A 21,036-nucleotide genomic window follows, 5' to 3' on the forward strand; every position below is an offset into this window, starting at 1 on the left:
TTTACCAACATGTTACAGGGTTTATATTATAAATTAATTCTAAATGTAAGTAACAAATAATGCAGGAGAAAATTTCATAATTTTCCAAAATATTGTGTAAGGGAAAATACTTGTTAAACAGAGGAAAGCAATTTTTGAATATAAAATGGAAAAAAAAAAAAACATAAATTTTTAATAGTTACAAAAATGCTTCACACTTGCTTTAATGCTATATTTTTAACGAAAGCTTCTTGCAAAATTTAATATTTTAATTAATTATTTAAGAATTTCAAAGTTCATAAAGAAAATAAATGAAAATAAACATTTCTTTCAGCTCCTTTTCCCGATGCATCCCTGTTCCCTGTTTGCTACTCCTTGCCCGATATTTACTTCCGTTGATGCAATGTCTTCATCTGGATGTTAGAAATCAAGGATGTTAGAATAGGGTCAAGGAGGTATTCTAACCTCCTTAAATTATAAGAAATGGTGGTATGGAGGTAATCTAACCTCCTTGATCCAAATGATCTCCTCCATAGCTGTGCTCAGAACTCCTAGATCACAATTTAATTATTATGACTCGTTTACTTATTTTAGAGCTTTATCTAAGAAAATTGACAGGACTTATTCAACTCTTCTTTATCCATTACAGTCTCTTTAGTAGGAAACACATTTGTTTGCATTTCAAAAAAGTATTTTTATCAGTAAGTTTCAATCTGAAACTCTTCTTATCTGTTTCAAATTCATCTTGATTTCATATTTTATTTTGGTTGGGTTTCATATTTTATTTTGCTTGGGGTTTCAATGCAGAAAAAGTTATAAAATAATACACATCCAGAAATAAGTGTCAAAAGTAGCTAGTTATCTGATACATATGTAGATCATATGAGCAGGAATGTGATATATTAATACATGTATAACATCGGATCGAAAAGTAATTGCACTCCGTTAGAGCTCCGTTAGAGCCTTTATAGTAGCCTTACTGACACCGAAAGAAGAGACTGATGACGTAGTTGGGTTCGCTTGCTCAGTTCTGCTGTTCAGCTTCTTAGGCAGTTGCTTGAGAGTCAAAACGCTTTGAAGAATAGTTTAATAACCAATATGAGCCGAGATTTTAGCTCATGAAATTGCAATATACACATGCATCTATTTATGAACTAGTAATGTATTTACGTCATATTAAATTAAACTCTAATATGCGTAAAACGTAAGTAAAACATGCATAAACATAACTAATTTTTTAATTAACACATATGCGTAAACATAACTAATTTTTTAGGTCGAGTGTACCCTAAATATAGTAACTCTTTTTCGTAATCATCTTTTTAAATATATGTAAATAGTAACCCACTGCTAACATACGTAAATTTCTACATTTACGAAGAATTCTTTTTGCGTTAAAATATCAGTTAGTCTCAAATGAGAATACATGCTAAAGACTTTACACATCTATCTGATTAAAAATTACTTAATGCTAATAATAGATTTCATAACACATTAAAACGAAACAAATTTCACTTCTTTCATTTTTGATTATCAATTAACGTTGATAATGAGTAGTAGAATTTTGTAAGCTTTTGCAATAACTATTATGAAAGCATAATTATGGAACATCAGCATTATTATTTAACGTCAATTACTCAAAAAATAATTTAAATATTTTTAAATAGTATTTATATATTTTGTAATAATAGCATATATTCTGACATTTTAAAAGTATATGCTCTGATACTAATTTATGTTTATGCAGAATTTCATGGTTTATTTTATATAGTAAAATTTAGCAGTCTAAATTAGTATATAATAATATATAATGTTTTATATAGTAGTAGGTCACAAATTAAGTGAATAATAAACCAAGTAATGATTCAAATTATTATTTTTGGTAGGAATAATATGAATCAACTTACATGATTTTGTTTTCCTATATAGTTTGGTTCGATAATCCTCTGTTAGTTTTCATCCATTTATTTGCTTTCTGGTCAGCTTTTCTTGCCGATACACGGGTTGCATTCCTATTCAAGTGCCGAACCCTTATAAATGTTCTTAAACGGCAAAATAAACGAACTGCACTCTTATTTATGGAGGGAAAACGTTTCTCAAGTTCAGAAATAAGATTCTGAATTACACCTCTACCTTTTCAGAAAGAACTGCCATGAAAACATTTTCTATTTTCATCATCGTTTCCATCCAAACTGGTAATGATACAGTTAGTTCTCCTTTAGATAATAAAAATATCCAATTTGAGTCTTTAGGGATATCTACGAATTTTTTTGATATTTCACCCAAAGTAAGATGCAATATAACCTGCCACATAAGTGAGCGATTCTTGTTCATATGCAGATATATCTCTCGTTGAATCATAAATTTCGGTTTCCCAAGGAAGTGACGTACATTCATCATAGATGTCTTCGTAATTAATTAAATAATCTTCGTATAAGGAAGACTCAAACATTTGTGTTTTTTCATTTGAAGAAAAAGATGTTTCTAACAGCTCTTTTGTCAAATACAATCAAAAGTCGTTAATTCGGACACCCATAATCCGGAATGTTCTAAAATCCGGACCTCAAAGCTAAAATCTTTCTGCGCATGCGCCGCGTTGACGCATGCTCATAGGCGTTTTACGCGTGCGCGCAGGACATTTACGACTGCGCATATGCGTCTGAGCAAGCGCGGAATACGTTTTCGAGTGCGCGTTTAATGTATAACGGACGGTATAAGCTAAAATTATCTAATTATCTGTTTCAGTTAATGTTGATGATTGTGTTGTTCCTTAATCTTCGAACTGGATCCGGCTTATTATTTTTTGCAGACTGTAAGAGCAATTTTATAACAGTAAGCTTGAACTTTCGAAATAGAATTTCCAATGCTGGAGCTCCCAAAGGATCTAGAAAACGAAAGTATGTTTCGATGTCCATCAAACAAAAAACGAATTGCTACAAAAAATGGATAAAGGTATATCCTTTGTTTATCTAACCGTTCCGAAATCTGTTTATCAATTTCATGCTGCTCTGCGCGGGGGGGGGACGTCTCGGAGCGCAATGAACTGGAAGTTGATCAGTCAGCACTATCGTTATCTTCAGGGCAGATGTTTTTATTTTATTCGGCTTATAACTCCTTAATAAATGTAGTATTTAATATCGATGTACTCCGTCTTTGATATGATTTAAATCAAATTCCTCGTCATTATAAATATCACGAATACAAATCAAATAGTTTTCTGGTTGCAATTTTCTAATTTCGGCTATGCGTACGGTATGCTTTACGCATGCGCGCGTTGAAAGAAATGTTTAATAAAGTAAACAAATAAATATTAAGCTTCTGTTTTTGTAAATTTTGAAACCCTTTAGATCATAATTGCTCATTATTTTATAAATTACGGTTTCATATTTTTAATTTTATAATTTTTGCATGCCATCTTACCAGATTTAAACTGATGATCTATAATCCGGAAAAATCGATAATCCGGAATCGCCGAAGTCCCGACGAGTCCGGATTAAAGACTTTTGACTGTATGCTTCAACTTTCTTCACATCTTCACAGTCAATTTAGACAATTTGTTTTCCAATAGCTACCTTTCCAGACGAATTATTACGTCTGGTGGAGACGGATGGTCATTAAAACCCCCTAGATCCCGTATCTGGCTAAACAAGCTTTCTAATACATCTTGAGTCAGTCTTAAAATATCTTAAAATATATTTCACATTTATAGATTTTACGTCATCAAATAAACCGAAAAGCGAATTTATTGATATGATAATACTGTTACGAATTTGGTATTTAAAAAGCTAATATTAGTTCAATTATAAATTAATTGGTTTTATTTCTCGCGCAGTGCAGCGCGTGACGAATATTAAAAGAAAGCTAAGCCGGAAAATTGAAAATACAAGAGCGCGTGCATTAAATAAATAAATATCTCTTTTTGATTTCGAGAAAGTACTGGAAAATTCTAGCGCGTGATTTTAAAATCTTATAAAAGGAGGAAAACATCTCAGTTTGTAGTAGTTGCTTAGTTTGTTGTTGTTTAAAAAACTACTGTTGTTGATTGTAGCGAATTCGCGGATTAGCGTTCTTTAGCTGTTTTGAATTACGTTCTATTGGACATTTGAGTAGTTAAAAGATAACTACTGTGAGATATTGTAATACTGCATGATAATTTGAGAAAATTTAAGCATTTTTGTTGTGATAATAATAAATTTTTGTTCATTTTTCATCGGACTTGTGCATTCATTTCATAACGAACCCGTACGCACGCAACAATTTTTGGTGTCAGGAGTGGGATTTGAATGCCAATAACAAGAGCTATGGAAGAGCAATTAAGGCAGTTAATATCAGCCTTTGCCTCATTTAAAGAAGAAATGAAATTGGGCCAGGAATCCGTTAAGGACGAAATGAAAGCCGTTCAAGCTGGTCAAGAAAAGATTGAAGCATGTCAAGAAGAAATGAAAAGAGAAATTACCTGCATAATAGAAAATAAATTTGAAGCTATGGAAGGCAGAATTGACACAGTTGAAAATAAAGTTGGACAAATTGAAGAAAAAGTTTCTTTCGTAAAAGATCAAATTGAAGAAAGAGTTTCTTCCGTGAAAGAAGAAATAGAAAAAAAAGTTTCTTCTGTAAAAGAACATATAGAAGGGAGAGTTTCGGCTGTGGAGGAACGAATTGAAGGAAGAGTTTGTGCCGTCCAACACCAAGTCGAACAACAAATTGATGAGAGAGTTTCTGCAGTTGCCAAAGAAATGGAAACGTTAAAGAAATTCGTAGCGAAGGCAGGGAGCAAGAATGATGATTTTAAATTCTTACCGATGCCTGCTCGTCCATTTCTGAAGCTATCCACATATGATGGGAAGACATCCTGGCAAGTGTACAAGACCCAGTTTTCTATCGTTGCGCATGCGAATGGATGGGATTCCCAAGCTAAGGCCTGTCATCTCGCCGCTTCTTTACCGCAGGGGATATCCTTCAGACTCTTCCCGAAAACAAAAGGTTAGATTTCGAAGCTCTGTCCGGCGCTTTGGCGAGAAATGTTTAAAAGACTACAGCAGGCTTCAATTAAAATCCCGTCAACAGAAGCCCACTGAATCACTTCAGGAGCTCGCCACGGATGTTGAAAGGCTGTCACATCACGCCTTTTCGGAGTGTCCGACAGAAACAAGGGAAATCCTGTCCCTGCAATATTTCATCGATGGCATCCGGGATACTGAAATACACAAAGCTCTACGAATGGCGGATGTAAAAGATTTAAAAAGCGCTCTAGTGTACGCCATGAAATTCGAGGCAGCCCAGAAAGCCACTCGTCGAGACCGCCACCCAGTCAGAGCTGCTCAAGTCCAGGAACCAGGGGATCAAGTCACCGCTCGTCTAGACGATTTAACTAGACAACTGAACGCCTTGAGACGGAATATTGGTGAAATGACACCGACCGTTAAGTGCTGGAACTGCGGTGCTGAAGGACACATACGACGAAACTGCAGAATACCCCAGGGTACGGATGTTAAGACCGCTTCTAACAAGCAGCAGGGAAACTAATTAGTGGCCATCTCGCGGGGCGGAGGTTGCCAGATAATGAAAAGCCCCAGTTTAAAGCGCTTCAGATTTCTGCAGTGAGAGGCGGCAGTAATGGACTTTTCATAATAGGACATATTAACGGAGTCCCCTGCAATATGACGATAGACACAGGAGCCAACGTTACCATCATCCGAAAAGATTTGGCTCAACAACTGGAAAGCAAACTTATCTGGACGCTGCCCTGCGTTACCCTACAGACTGTGTCCGGTGAGAAGATCGACATCAATGGGAAAGTAAATGTTAACATGACGTTTGGAAGTGCCGCTTACCATCACACGGCATATGTAGCAGAGATCACTGATTCTTGCATACTCGGATTGGACTTTCTAAGGAAATACAATTTTTCCTTGGACTTTAAAAATAACGAATTGCATTCTGCGTCTGAGGACATAACGTTATTTGGAATTAATAATGAAGAAGTTAAATCTGTCCACAGAATCATAGCACAAGACAATATCACAATACCGGCAAGAACAGAAATTTTACTCGCTGGATCTATAGCCGAAAACGGAGATTTCCGCTACGGCATCATAGAATATCCCAGTAACTGTGATAGCCCGAAAGGAGTACTAGTAGCCTCAACACTCGTCGACCTATCGAGAATAGTTATCCCGGTGAGAGTTGCCAATGTAACTGAGAAGGCGAGAGTTATTAAGAAAGGCGACGTGATTGCAGCATGTACAGTCGGTCACAAAAGTATTCGAACACCGGCACCCATTCAGAAAATTTACTTTTCCGTTGAGAAACAAAATTGTCTCCAGAGTCCATCTTGGTTCGATGGAAAAAAAAACAAAAGGATGGCTCATGTCCAAAATTGGCTAGGTGCATGAAACAAAATACAACATGACCTATCTGGGTGAGATGGGAAACAAAATGGCTGCTCACGTAATCCATTATTGCGCTCATAGAAAACGCAAAGTGTCGCTGCGGCTCGTCTCGTTTCGCGAAGAGTGAAAACCCAAAACGGTCTGCAGTGTCTATCTTTGTTGGATGAGAAAACAAAAGGATGGCTCATGTCCAATTTATTTAGGTGTGGGAAAAAATATAACGTGACCTATCTGGATGAGATGTCTCCAGCGATCCAGTATAGACTTTTCCCCATCTGCAATAGGTGACATCTATAAACAATTTTATTGAAATCTCCTCGAAATATAAGAAACATCTAGCTCGTGAAATTGTAAGGTATTCCCAAAGAATTCCACTTCTTGAAGAAGAAAAAACATCCTAGCTGCAGATGAGGTAGAGAGAGAAAAAGCATGTTGCACCATGGAGAGCCCGCACGGTTCTGAACAGAAAACGTGGAATGCTTTTATAGAAAAGAGTTGAAAGTGAAAGTAAAAGCCGATTGGAAATTTTTCACTTGGTTGCCGACTGGGAAAAAATTTTCAGAGCTCAGAAAAAAATTTTGAAATGTAAGAAAAAAAAAAAAAAAAAACTTTTTATTAATTTTTATCATGTCTTCTAGACATGATAAAAATTAACTCCCTTCTCTTTTTGTCTGGGAATGTTGTCTCACTCTTTCTAAAAATAGACCGTGACTCATTCTATCATTCTAGGAATTATATGTTTTAGAAAGGATGAGTCATGGTCTTTGGGTTTCTCAATTCCAAATTAAACAAAATGAAGACATCAATTTAATAGAAAAAAAGGAAGATTATTTTTTTTTTTCAGCTCTGAAAATAATTTTCCCATTCAACAGCCAAGAAATATTTCCAGCCAATACAATTTCATTTTTACTTTCACTTTCAATTCATTTCTTATATCTATAAAAAGATTTCATGTTTCTGTTCAGATCAGTGTGGGTTGCTCAAGATGCAACATCTCTACTCCATCCCACAACCACGAAGAAAAGATGTTCTTTCACGAGGAATTTTTTTGGCTTTCGAAAACAATGATGACATGATGATTGTAAAACATTTCTGTTCTCATGTCCCATGATTGAACTCAGAAATATTTCCAGAACTCTGAGAATTTTTCCTAGTCAGCTAGATGAACCAAATTTCGTATATTTATTTTTTAAGCCACTCGAGTTTCGACTTCCCATCCGTGTGTGCTGTGCATTCAACCTAGACACACATTCCCTGAGCTCTAAGAAAATGTTTCCCAGCCCACTCAATCGCTGAAATGGATTAAAAATAAATTCTTTCATACATTTTTAAAGCTCAAACGTGTTAGCTGTTAAGGAAAGAACCTTTTTTTCTTTGAGCTCTAAGAAAATGTTTCCGAGCCCACTCAATCGCTGAAATGGATTAAAAATAAATTCGTTTCTACATATTTAAAGCTCAAGCATGTTAGCTCTCATGAAAAGGACCTTTTTTTTCCCAGCCCACTCAATAGCTGAAATGAATTAAAAACAAATTCTTTCATACATTTTTAAACCTCAAGAGTGTTAGTTCTCATGCTCATGGAAAGAGCCATTTTTTCCCCTTAGCTCTAAGAAAATGTTTCCCAGTCCACTCAATCGCTGAAATGGATTAAAAACAAATTCTTTCATATATTTTTAAAGCTCAAGCGTGTTAGCTGTCATGGAAAGGGCCTTTTTTTTCCCAGCCCACTCAATCGCTGAAATGGATTAAAAATAACTTCTTTCATACATTTTTAAAGCTCAAGAGTGTTAGCTGTCATAGAAACTGAAATTTATGTCATGGTTTGTGTCTCATACGTCGTCAACGGTATGGTTTGAGGTGTCTTTCAATATCATGACATCACCTTTCAAATAGGATTGAAGGATTTTTCTTAAACTATGTTGAAATCTTGTTGCATCCAAACCACGGATGGGAAATTCTGATTCATGGATGGATCATCCAATTTCGCTAGACCCTGATAAACGGTTGCTGATGAAATCCAAACGAGGGGCCCTAGCTTTTCAAAAGGGAAACATTTTCCCCTAAACAGAAGAATGATTTCTATTCTGGGAGACATTAAAAAGTGGAAAGAAACTTGAGTTCACAGAAGCTCTTTCTAGAAGAATGTTCCTGGGTCCAGATGAGATAGAGAAAGAGAAAAAGCATGCTGCACCTTGGACAGCCCGCGCAGTTCTGAACAGAAAACGTAGAATACTTTTATAGAAAAGAGTTGAAAGTTAAAGTAAAAGCCAAATCGTCTTGGCTGGAAAATTTTCACTTGGTTGCCGACTGGGAAAAAATTTTCAGAGCTCAGAAAAAATTCTGAAATGTAAAAAAAAAAAAAAAAAAAAAAAAAAAAAACTTTTTGTTAATTTTTATCATGTCTTCTAGACATGATAAAAATAAACCCTACCCCCTTTTTTGTGTGGGAAGGTTGTCTCACTGTTTCTAAAAATAGACCATGACTCGTTCTAGGAATTATATGATTTAGAAAGGATGAGTCATGGTCTTTGGGTTTCTCCATTCCAAAGTAAACAAAGTGAAGACATCAAATTAATAGAGAAAAAAGGAAGATTTTTTTTTATAGCTCTGGAAATATTTTTTCCATTCAACAGCCAAGAAATATTTCCAGCCAATACAATTTCATTTTTACTTTCACTTTCAGTTCATTTCTTATATCTATAAAAACATTTCATATTTCTGTTCAGATCAGTGTGGGTTGTTTAAGATGCAGCAACTCTACTCCATCCCACAACCAGGAAGAAAAGATGTTCTTTCATGAGGAATTCTTTTGGCTTTCGAAAACAACGATGACATGATGATTGTAATATATTTCTGTTCTCATGTCCGATGCTTGAACTCAGAATTATTTCCAGAACTCTGAGAATTTTTCCTAGTCACTCGATGACCCAAATTTCGTATATTTATTTTTTAAGCCACTCGAGTTTCGACTTCCCATCCGTGTGTGCTGTGCATTCAACCTGGAGACACATTCCCTGAGCTAAGAAAATTTTCCGAGCCCACTCAATCGCTGAAATGGATTAAAAATAAATTGTTTCATACATTTTTAAAGCTCAAGCGTGTTAGGTGTCATGGAAAGAGCCTTTTTTCCCCAGAGCTCTAAGAAAATGTTTCCCAGTCCACTCAATCGCTGAAATGGATTAAAAATAAATTCGTTCCTCTATTTTTAAAGCTCAAGAGTGTTAGGTATCATGGAAAGAGCTTTTTCTTTTGACAGCCCACTCAATCACTGAAATCGATTAAAAACAAATTCTTTCATACATTTTTAAAGCTCAAGCGTGTTAGCTGTTATGGAAAGAGCCTTTTTTTCCCCCAGCCCACTCAATCGCTGAAATGGATTAAAAATAAATTCTTTCATACATTTTTAAAGCTCAAGCGTGTTAGCTGTCATGGAAAGAGCCTTTTTTTCCCAGCCCACTCAATCGCTGAAACGGATCAAAAATAAATTCTTTCATACATTTGTTTAAACCTCAAGACTGTTAGCTGTCATGGAAACTGAAATTTATGTCACGGTTTGTGTGTCACACGTCGTCAACGGTATGATTTTGAGGTGAAAATTGAAAACCCGGTATGAAAAATCTCTTTAACTTCACTTTAGAAGAAGGTGTGGGATAGAGAGATTTCGTCATGGGAAAATGTCTTTCCATGTCCGTCATGGGAAAATGTCTTTCAATATCATGTCATCTCCTTTCAAATAGGATTGAAGGATTTTTCTTAAACCATGTTGAAATATTGATGCATAAAAACCACGGATGGGAAATTCTGATCCATGGATGGATCATCCAATTTCGCTAGACCCTGATAAACGGTTGCTGATGAAATCCAAACGAGGGGCCCTAGCTTTTCAAATGGGAAACATTTTCCCCTAAACGGAGGAATGATTTCTATTCTGTGAGACGTCAAAAATTGGAAAAAAGCTTGTGTTCACAGAAGCTCTTTCTAGAAGAGTGGTCCTGGGTCTAGATGAGGTAGAGAGAGAAAAAGCATGCTGCACCTTGGGTAGTCCGCACGGTTCTGAATAGAAAACGTGGAATACTTTTATAGAAAAGCTTTGAAAGTGAAAGTAAAAGCCAAATCGTCTTGGCTGGAAAATTTTGACTTGGTTGCCGATTGGGAAAAAATTTTCAGAGCTCAGAAAAAAAATCTGAGATATAAAAAAAAAAAAAAAATTTTGTTAATTTTTATCATGTCTTCTAGACATGATAAAAATTAACCCTGCCCCCCCTTTTGTGTTTGAATGTTGTCTCACTGTTTCTAAAAATAGACCATGACTCATTCTAGGATTTATATGTTTTAGAAAGGATGATTCATGGTCTTTGGGTTTCTCCATTCCAAAGTAAACAAAGTGAAGACGTCAAATTAATAGAAAAAAAGGAAGAGTTTTTTTTTTTTTTTTTTTTTTGTTAAGCTTTGGAAATTTTTTCCCATTCGACAGCCAAGAAATATTTCCAGCCAACACGATTTCATTTTTACTTTCACTTTCAGTTAATTTCTTATATCTATAAAAACATTCCACATTTCTGTTCAGATCAGTGTGGGTTGTTGACGATGCAACATCTCTACCTCATCCCACAACCAGGAAGAAAAGATGTTGTTTCATGAGGAATTGTTTTGGCTTTCGAAAACCACGATGGCGTGATGATTATAATATATTTCTGTTCTAATCCGTGGGGTTTGTGGAAAATAAATTCTCGGTACGTAATCCCCCACCCAGGAAGAACAGAAAATGTTTTAAAAGGAATACTTTGGCCTGACGTTTGAAAAAAACAAAGATCACAGGGCTGTTGGGATAAGATTGAGAACCCATGATGATGTTGTGCGATGAGGCTAATCTTTTTTACTTAAACGGATCTTCTTCTAAACATCCAAGGTATGATTGTTTCCCTAGATGAAAGAAAACAATACTTTTTTTCTTTTTTACAAGAAAAGTATCCTCAATAATGTTGCTGAAATGATTAAAGCGATATTTCCTCATGGAACTATTGGACCGCTCGTCTATGGTGTTGTCGGAAGGGATATCACATTCAATCCTTTTTTACCGATTCACAAATCACGAAAGGAGTGGCTTTCCAGCATCCAGTGCAACCAGCTTCCCTTAAAGAGTTCCGTGAAGGAGGCTCGTGGATATTGAATTCTATTTCTGTGTGTTGTTTCTCAAAGACGCACAGGATGAAATCCATCTTCCTGCCTCGCGATTGACTAAAAGAATTCCTCTTCTTGAGAAAGAACATCCTAGGTCTAGAGGAGGTAGAGAGAGAGAGAGAGAGAGAGAGAGAAAGAGCATGTTGCACCTTGGACAGCCCCCACGGTTCTGAACAGAAAACGTGGAATACTTATATAGAAAAGAGTTGAAAGTGAAAGTAAATCGCGTTGGCTGGAAAAATTTCTGTTGGCTGTCGACTGGGAAAAAAATTCTCAGAGCTCAGAAAAAAATTCTGAGATAAAAAAAAGAAAAAAAAATCTCTTTGTTAATTTTTATCATGTCTTCTAGACATGATAAAAATTAACTCTACCCCCTTTTGTCTGGGAATGTTGTCTCACCCTTTCTAAAAATAGACCATGTATACCAATATACTACAAACGGACTGTTCTCAGTATGTAGCTATACAAATTTGAAGGTAAAATTAAAAAAAAAGACATCTTTTTGGGGAAAAGGGAGTAAATTTGTATAGGAATATACTACAAACGTAATTTAAGGCCTGTTTTCAGTATATAGCTATACAAATTGGAAGGTAAAAAAAATAAAAAAAAGACATCTTTTTTTTTTCGGGGGGGGGAAGGCAGTGAATTTGTATAGGAATATACTACAAACGGACTTGGAAAGCCTGTTTTCAGCATATAGCTGTACAAATTGGAAGGTAAAAAAAATATAAAAAGACATCTTTTTTTTCGGGGGGGAAGGCAGTGAATTTGTATAGGAATATACTACAAACGGACTTTAAAGCCTGTTTTCAGCATATAGCTATACAAATTGGAAGGTAAAAAAATAAAAAAGACATCTTTTTGCTGGGAAATTAAGTGAATTTGTATAGGAATATACTATAAACTGACTTTAATGCCTGTTTTCAGTATATAGATATACAAATTGGAAGGTAAAAAAAATAAAAAAAAAAGATATCTTTTTTGGGGAAAAGTAGTGAATTTGTATAGAAATATCCTACAAGAACATCAAGAAAAGAACATCATGGGTCCAAGAATTGAAACTGAAAGTCCAAAAACGAAATGTTAACGACTGGGAAGAAAATTTTCAAAGCTGAAAAAGGATTTTGAAAAAAAAAAAGAAAAAAAAAATCCTTCCTTTTTTTTCTTAATTTGATGTCTTCACTTTTTTAATTTCGACAAGGTCAAAAGAATGAAGACATCAAATTAAGAAAAAAAAGAAGGATTTTTGTTTTTTTTTTTAATGTGTGGAAATTTTTCCAGAGCTCTGAAAATTTTTCCCCGTCGGTTTCTAGAAGCAACTCGTTAATGTATTTAAACCACTCGCGTTTCGGCTTCAGATCAGCTGTGCTGTGCACTCAACGTGGATACACGCTTCTCACTCTCCTGGGAAGAGCTTCTGTGAAGGTATGTGAACATTTTTTTCTTACTCTTTTGTATTTCATAGACTACAAATATTTATTGAGTCACCCATTTTATAGAAATGTATTCTTACTTTTTTCAATACTTTGAGGTAGGGTAATATTTTCCCCCTGCTACTGTTTTTGTTTTTCAAGGCTAGATATATTTTACTCAATAGCTCTTTTTACAGAAAACATGCTATTATTTCGTATACTGATATATTTTGTGAAACTTTAACAAATCCTTTTCAACAAGGCAAGATCATGTGAGCCACAGCTGGCTAGACACGTCAGTGTAATCGGATCACGATTGTTCCATCATATACTGATATATTTTGTGAAACTTTAACAAATTCCTTTCAAGAAGCCAAGATCTCGTGATCCACAGCTGGCTAGACACGTCAGTGTAATCGGATCACGATTGTTCCATCATATACTGATATTTTTTGTGAAACTTTAACAAATTCCTTTCAAGAAGCCAAGATCTCGTGATCCACAGCTGGCTAGACCCGTCAGTGTAATCGGATCACGATTGTTCCATCATATACTGATATATTTTGTGAAACTTTAACAAATTCCTTTCAAGAAGCCAAGATCTCGTGATCCACAGCTGACTCCATTAGTCAGGAAAAACGGATCACGATTTTATCAATCGTATACTGATATATTTTGTGAAAATTTAAACAAATCCCTTTTAATAGGGCAAGATCTCGTGATCCATAGCTGGCTAGAGCAGTCAGGATGAACGGATCACGATGATTTCATTGTTTACTGATATATTTTGTGAAACTTTAACAAGGCAAGATCTCGAGATCCAGAGCTGGCTAGACTAGTCAGGATTAACGGATCACGATTTTATTAATCGTATACTGATATATTTTGTGAAACTTCTTTAACAAATCCTTTTCAACAAGGCAAGATCATGTGAGCCACAGCTGGCTAGACACGTCAGTGTAATCGGATCACGATTGTTCCATCATATACTGATATATTTTGTGAAACTTTAACAAATTCCTTTCAAGAAGCCAAGATCTCGTGATCCACAGCTGGCTAGACACGTCAGTGTAATCGGATCACGATTGTTCCATCATATACTGATATTTTTTGTGAAACTTTAACAAATTCCTTTCAAGAAGCCAAGATCTCGTGATCCACAGCTGGCTAGACCCGTCAGTGTAATCGGATCACGATTGTTCCATCATATACTGATATATTTTGTGAAACTTTAACAAGGCAAGATCTCGTGATCCACAGCTGGCTAGACTAGTCAGGATTAACGGATCACGATTTTATTAATCGTATACTGATATATTTTGTGAAACTTCTTTAACAAATCCTTTTCAATAAGGCAAGATCTCGTGATCCACAGCTGGCTAGAGCAGTCAGTATAATCGGATCACGACTGTTCCCTCGTATACTGATATATTTTGTGAAATTTTAACAAATGACTTTCAAGAAGGCAAGATCTCATGATCCAGAGCTGACTCAATCAGTCAGGATTAACGGATCACGATTGTTCCATTGTATACTGATATATTTTGTGAAACTTCTTTAACAAATGACTTTCAAGAAGGCAACATCTCGTGATCCAGAGCTGACTCAATCAGTCAGGATTAACGGATCACGATTGTTCCATTGTATACTGATATATTTTGTGAAACTTCTTTAACAAATGACTTTCAAGAAGGCAAGATCTCGTGATCCACAGCTGACTAGACACGTCAGAATTAACGGATCACGATAGTTCCATTGTATACTGATATATTTTGTGGAACTTTAACAAATCGTTTTCAACAAGGCAAAAGATCCCATGATCCACAGATGACTCCATCAGTCAGAATAACGGATCATGATGGTTCCATCGTATACTGATATATATTTTGTGAAACGTTAACAAATGACTTTCAAGAAGGCAAGATCATGTGATTCAATAGAATTGTTCAATCGTATACCTGGCATATTCTGATAAAACAACAGAATCATCCAATTTTGAATACGATCCCAATATGTTTTTATAAAATCCATTTCATATTTTGTTAAACGTGAACGACTGACTTTCAAGCTGGCTGCATGGATGTTTTTTTTTGTGGTTTTTCCCCATGTGTAACGTGAATACGAGCCAGTTTCCCTTCCAAAGTCCTCCACGAAGGCATTTCTCAAGGCAAATAACCCTCAAATACTTTGCCGTCATCCGAATCGACTTAGCCTTTCTCCAACTTCCACGGTGTCATTTGAAATCCATTGAACCAACCCATCAAGACCAGTATGAAACGAAACACACACACACACACAAAATCTGTGGCCACTTTCCCGAATAAGGAAACGTGGGGAGTCCACAGCACAGACTGAGCCGAAGTGAAACAAGAAATGCTTCCAAAGATAACCGAAAGTTCAGTCTGAAAGAATAGAACGGTGTCTCAGCGATCGAGTCGGCTATTGGAAAAAAATGTTTGACATCTGAAAACAATATCTCCACACACCTTCACAAAACCTCTTTCCAGGAGGAAGAAACGTGTATTCAGCTCCAGTGCACAGCACAGACTGATTTAAAGCTGAAACGCGAGTGGTTTAAATAGATGAGAACCCTCTATAGAAATAATTTGAATATATCTGGTTTTGTGAATCATGCCGACTGGGAAAAAAATTCTCAGAGCTCAGAAAAAAATTTTGAGTTGTGGGGGAAAAAAAAAAAACTTTTGGTTAATTTTTAGCATGTCTTCTAGACATGATAAAAATTAACTCCCTTCTCTTTTTGTCTGGGAATGATGTCTCACTCTTTCTAAAAATAGACTATGACTCATTCTTGTGGAATTCTGTTGGGCTTTTACTTTCGATTGGGTTTTGACTTTGTTTCAATTCCCCAGTTATCTATAAAAGCATTCCGCGTTTCACTTCAGATCCGTGTGGGCTGTGGAAGAGGCAACACGTCTCTCTCTTTACCCAATCTCATGATATTCTATAAGAATTTCTTAGTCATTTGTCAAAGAATGGGACTATAATTGAAGAATTTATGAATTTGGGAACATGTCACCATGGCAAATCTAAAATCTTGGAACTGGATACTGGAAAGCCCCGCTCTGATTATAATTTTGAGTTCTAGCATGGGACATTTTTTAGATCAATAAGCTAAACTATTTTTCTAGTCTCATATTCTCTCGTGACTAGAGTTCTAGATTTGGGTAGAGAGAGACATGTTGCCTCATCAACAGCCCGCACTGTTCTGAACAGAAACGCGGAATGCTTTTATAGAAAAGTGAAGAGTTGAAAGTGAAAGTCGAAAAACGAAATGGGATCGGCTAGGAAAAATTTCTCAGAGCTCAGAAAAAAAAATTTTGAGATGTAAAAAAAAAAAAAAACTTTTTGTTAATTTTTATCATGTCTTCTAGACATGATAAAAATAAACTCCCTTATCTTTTTGTCTGGGAATGTTGTCTCCCACTTTCTAAAAATAGACCATGACTTATCCTTTCTAAAGAATAGAATTCCAAGAAAAGATTGGGTTCTGGTCTATTTTTAGAAACGGTAAGACAACATTCCCAGATAAAAGGGGGATGAGTTAATTTTTATCATGTCTAGAAGACATGATAAAAATTAACAAAAAGATTTTTTTTTACCATCTCAGAATTTTTTTCTGAGCTCTGAAAATATTTTCCCAGCCGATCTCATTTCGTTTTTCGACTTTCACTTTCAACTCTTCTCTTTTCTATAAAAGTATTTCGAGTTTCTGTTCAAAACACTGTGGGCTGTTGAAAAGGCAACACGTCTCCCTCTCTACATTAATTGGGAATCCAAGATGTTCTTAAGAAGATTTCTTTGAGAATCTCTTAACCTTTCTGAACTTTAGACGAGCTAGCTGGATATTTCTTCATTCCTTTTTCAAGTATGGGTTCAAAGGATTCTTTTAAATAGTTGCAAGTAAGACGTTGTATTATTTTCTGTTGATCATGAATCTATTAAAAAATTTCAATGCCTAGTTTTAGGGCTACCTATACCCGGCATGATTCATATGTTTTACTCTACGTTTTAGATGAGACCCTCTCTTAAAAACATGATTTTCCTATTCAAAGTTGAAATGATTTTCCAAAAGCTTGATCCTTTTTAAAAAACATGTGTCTTTGTGTAGGTGTGGTCGGACGGTTAGCTTTCTTTCTTACGAGATAGTCATCTCCACGAGATGTGTTTTGGATATCGTCTCCACCCTCTCGTGGTCACTGAAATCTCGTGATGGCTCAAGTGAAAAGGGCTCGTTTATTTTGACTCACAACCACGTTATATTTTTTTGGATATCTCCTCCAACGACTCGTGGAACTCTTTTCCCTGAAATCAGGTATGTTTAGCAAGCCCTCTGAAGTGAAGCTCGGAATACTTTGACAAATCCTGTCGAATGGATTCTGAAACCACTTTTAAAGGATCTCAGAGAAACACCCATGAAGACAATACCAACGTGTCGTTTTTTCGGAAAGGATAAAGCAGGCTCAAGATGAGAGATGTTGCTGTAAAATGTTTTTTTTTCTTAGAAATTTGAAAAAAAATAGAGAGTAGTAAGACACAGTCTCTTTTTTCGAAACTGAGTAGGAGGGTCATTTTGAGATGAGCTGGAAAATATTTTCTGAGAGATTTGAAAAAAATTTTTAAAAATAAAAAAATATATATTATATAATATATATATTATATAATATATATATATTATATAATATATATTATAAATACTTTTTGTTCATTTTTATCATGTCTTCAGACATGATAAAAATGAGCGACATCTCTCTTTTCTCTTTGAAACCTCTTTCAACCTATCTCGTCCTGTTTCTCAAGTAACATTCCTTTCCTGAAAAGCTAATTTCTTTAGAAACCTAAGACAACTCTTTTCCTGAAAAGCTAATTTCTTTAGACACCTAAGACAACAGGTAGAGACATACTTCGAACCAAAAAGAGAGTAGAGATCCTTTTGAATAATGTCGAATAGACAAAACACGAGTAGCCATTTCCGTTCTGTGCTTTTTCCTAGGGACGATCCACGAAGGTTCCTGTTTTGTTCACGACCCGTGGTTAACCCATGAATTAAACACGTAGGCTCGAAACTTTCTAACATCTCTACCTCCACGGTGCAGTTTGAAAGGAAGGTGACCCACCCATCACCCCAGCTATGAAATGAAACGTCAAAACAGTGCACACGTTCTAGAATAAGAACCCCTGTAGACATTTGGGGGCTCTACAGCACAGACTCAACAGAAACAAAACGATAAAAACTTTCATAGATCCCAGAGAGTGGATGCTTAAAAATAAGGTGATGTCTCGTCGATCAAATCAGCTGTAAATAAATGTCTAAGAGCTGTGAAGAATGGATGGCCTACCTTCACAAAAGCTCTTTCTAGGAGGGAAAAGTATGTATCCAAGCAGAATACACAGCACAGACTGATGTTAAGTCGAAACTGGAGTGATTTCAATACACAAGTATGAATTCGTTCTAATAACCCTTTAGATAGGTCTCGTTTGACTCATCGAGTCGAGGGGGAAAACATTGACGTGTTGCTTTTCCAACAGCCCACACTGTTCTGAACAGAAACGTAGAATGCTTTTATAGATAAAAGAAGAATTGAAAGTGAAAGTAAAAAAACGAAATCGGATCGGCTGGGAAAATTTCTGAGCCGAAATAATAATAATAATAATAATAATAATAACCCTTCCTTTTTTCTTTTTTAATTTGATGTCTTCACTTTTTGACTTTCTACAAGGTCAAACAAGGTCAAAAGAGTGAAGACATCAAATTAATAAAGAAAAAGGAAGAGTTTTTTTTTTTTTTTTTTTCAATCTCATAATTTTTCCTGAGCTCTGAAAAATTTTTTCCCAGCCGATCCCATTTCGTTTTTTGACTTTCACTTTCAATTCTTCTCTTTTCTATAAAAGTATTCCGCGTTTTTGTTCAGAACAGTGTGGGCTGTTGAAAAGGTAACACGTCTCCCTCTCTCTTTACCCAAATCTGGATCCCATGATGATCTTAAGAAGAATTCTTTAAGAATTTCTTACGATTCCTGAACCTTAGACAAGCTGAATGTTTCTTTTTCGTATTTCGAAGCTATTGATGGATCAAAGAAGATTTCAATGGAATGACTTCATCGTTCTAGGATAGAATATTTTTCGAAATCTCTTCCTACTTTCGTCTACACAGAAATGCTTTTCACGAAAGTTAGGTCCTCTTTTACATTTACTTTTTAAATAGTTGTTCAAAGGGATTTTTCGTTCTGCTGATTCAGGTTTCCCGCGCTTCACGCTACCCATCCTCACCCATTTCTAAAGGATCTCAGAGAAAATTAAAAGGGAACGAAATAGCCTCCAGTGAATACAACTCCAACAACGACAGTGGATAGTTTTTTTCTGTCCTTCCAGAGATATCACCGGTGACCGATAGGTTGTTCAGCCACACGGGTGTCGTGAAAAGGCTCACCATGCCTGTTTCCCTCCCAAAAATATTTCTTCGGAAAAGGGAAAGTTTTTTTCCCACCCCTTTGGAGATTCCTTTTCCGCATCGATACCCAAACCCATCGGCCAGAAAAAAAATTTTTTTAAGAACATGAGGTTTCTGAAATATATTACAAACATACGTATTCATTTTAATATTTTACCTTCATTGGATGAAATAGTCTGTAAACTCTAAATTTCTTAAATGATTCCAACAACATGAGATTTTAGTGTTATTTCATCAATCTTTTAAGTATATTGTGTCTCGTCAAATCCTTTTTATTTGAGATGGATGATTGCTAAACAAAATAGTTGAAATAGCATGATAAGAAGGAAAATATGTTATGTTAGCAAATAATTTACGTGACATAAATATTATCTAACTATTTACACGGATCCAGCTAACTCAAACTGACTGTATATAAATTGTTTTGAGGGGGGAGGATTTAAATTCATCTTGTCACAGGTTTCAGCTAAATTGTATATACAATGTATTAGAAATTCCTTAGAAACTTTAAACAATATAGTTGTAAGAGGTTAGAAGAAAGAAATAATAATATGGTTCTTCCAAGCTACTTTACGTAAGATTGACGAAGCATTGTAAGAAATAATAGATAAGCTCGTAAAATACATGTATGCGTGATTTATTAAAAATATTAGACTGAATACGTATCTTATATTGAGTTTCAAGAATGGAAATGTTCTTAAAAAAATTTATTTTTCTGGCCGATGGGTTTGGGTATCGATGCGGAAAAGGAATCTCCAAAGGGGTGGGAAAAAAACTTTCCCTTTTCCGAAGAAACATTTTTGGGAGGGAAACAGGCATGGTGTGCCTTTTCACGACACCCGTGTGGCTGAACAACCTATCGGTCACCGGTGATATCTCTGGAAGGACAGAAAAAAACTATCCACTGTCGTTGTTGGAGTTGTGTTCACTGGAGGCTATTTCGTTCCCTTTTAATTTTCTCTGAAATCCTTTAGAAATGGGTGAGGATGGGTAGCGTGAAGCGCGGGAAACCTGAATCAGCAGAACGAAAAATCCCTTTGAACAACTATTTAAAAAGTAAATGTAAAAGAGGACCTAACTTTCGTGAAAAGCATTTCTGTGTAGACGAAAGTAGGAAGAGATTTCGAAAAATATTCTATCCTAGAACGATGAAGTCATTCCATTGAAATCTTCTTTGATCCATCAATAGCTTCGAAATACGAAAAAGAAACATTCAGCTTGTCTAAGGTTCAGGAATCGTAAGAAATTCTTAAAGAATTCTTCTTAAGATCATCATGGGATCCAGATTTGGGTAAAGAGAGAGGGAGACGTGTTACCTTTCCAACAGCCCACACTGTTCTGAACAAAAACGCGGAATACTTTTATAGAAAAGAGAAGAATTGAAAGTGAAAGTCAAAAAACGAAATGGGATCGGCTGGGAAAAAATTTTTCAGAGCTCAGGAAAAATTATGAGATTGAAAAAAAAAAAAAAAAAAAAAAAAACTCTTCCTTTTTCTTTATTAATTTGATGTCTTCACTCTTTTGACCTTGTAGAAAGTCAAAAAGTGAAGACATCAAATTAAAATGAAAAAAGGAAGGGTTATTATTATTATTATTATTATTA

The sequence above is a fragment of the Stegodyphus dumicola genome, chromosome 8 (genome assembly GCF_044657685.1).
Source record: "Stegodyphus dumicola isolate Sdum_Otavi_A_Nest chromosome 8, ASM4465768v1".
Lineage (NCBI taxonomy): Eukaryota > Metazoa > Arthropoda > Arachnida > Araneae > Eresidae > Stegodyphus > Stegodyphus dumicola.